The sequence below is a fragment of the Schistocerca piceifrons genome, chromosome 5 (assembly GCF_021461385.2).
Source record: "Schistocerca piceifrons isolate TAMUIC-IGC-003096 chromosome 5, iqSchPice1.1, whole genome shotgun sequence".
Taxonomy (NCBI): domain Eukaryota; kingdom Metazoa; phylum Arthropoda; class Insecta; order Orthoptera; family Acrididae; genus Schistocerca; species Schistocerca piceifrons.
In genome coordinates this window covers 399529000-399530321 of record NC_060142.1, presented here as the reverse complement: position 1 = coordinate 399530321, position 1322 = coordinate 399529000, and the positions used below count along the sequence as shown (strand labels likewise).

Below are 1322 nucleotides of genomic sequence, written 5' to 3'. Positions count from 1 at the left end.
AACCTACCGGGTACAGATCCCACACGCCATGTGTTTGTTGCTCGTTTCTGTTGATATTTCTATTAAAATAGCACTTATCGCTTTTCCCATTTTCTATAATAACGCAATATTTCAAATCAACGCAAATTTTACGAACAAAAATTATTCGTTCTTTAAAACAGGTTTACTTAAAAGCGAAAAAAAAATTGGCACAGAAGCTATGGCTGATTGATTTTCGATTTTTTTCACCTGGTTATTGGTAAAAAATAAAAACAAGTATTGTACTCCAGACCAAATGAATACCAGAAAATACATGTTATTTAGAAATCAAATTCCAGTATCGGTTTTAACCGGTCCGTTTTTCCCATCCCAAGCCACAGAAGGCGCAAAGAGATGCCTAATCTGCAGTGTCCAGAATGAGATTTTCACTCTGCAGCGGAGTGTGCGCTAATATGAAACTTCCTGGAAGATTAAAACTGTGTGCCGGACCGAGACTCGAACTCGGGACCTTTGCCTTCCGCGGGCAAGTGCTCTACCAACTGAGCTACTCCAGCACGACTCACGCTCCGTCCTCACAGCTTTACTTCTGCCAGTACCTTGCCTCCTAACTTCCAAACTTTACAGAACCTCTCCTGCGAATCCTGGCAGAAGTAAAGCTGTGAGGACGGGGCGTGAGTCATGCTCGGGTACCTCAGTTGGTAGAGCACTTGCCCGCAAAAGGCAAAGGACCCGAGTTCGAGTCTCGGTCCGGCACACAGTTTTAATCTGCCAGGAAGTTTCATAATCTGCAGTGTGTCTACAGTGAAGTTCAGGCCATATGTAGTTCTGTGAGGCTTTGAAAGTGTTTTCTGTAGCATGACTGAAGTTTACTCACTCAGGTCACGCTCATAAGCAACTAGCGACCCGTCTCAGCCTCACACGAATATCTCTAACGAGGAGAACACGGCACGCGCCACAACCCGACGCCCCAGAAACCCTGCCCAGCGGGAGAGGGGTCAAAACAAGCGAACAAGTATCCGGCCCATCCGCAGATACTGTAACTACACTGTCCAGTCACAATGTGCACACCTGTCGAAAACCTGAATAACCACCTTTTGCAGTACGGATCGCTGCGAGATGTCCTGGAAAAGAATCAATGAGGTTCTGAAAGGTACCGACAACTACGTGGAGCCATGCCAACACCAATGCTGTGGCCAACTGAGCTACTTTTCTCGGCTGAGGTGCGAACCGTCCAATCAAGCTTTCCCCCCCCCTCCCTCCTCCCCCCCTCTCCCTCCTCCCCCCCTCTCCCTCCTCCCCCCCCCCCAGGTTCTCGATTGGATTTGAATCCGGTGAGTCTGCTG

General features: G+C 48.0%; 1 non-coding gene across 1 annotated transcript; it reads right to left on the bottom strand.

The window, feature by feature from the left end:
- Positions 1–459: 459 nt before the first annotated feature.
- On the bottom strand, positions 460–534 carry Trnap-cgg. Its single transcript has one exon. It is a non-coding gene; the product is annotated as a tRNA-Pro (tRNA).
- Positions 535–1322: the final 788 nt, after the last annotated feature.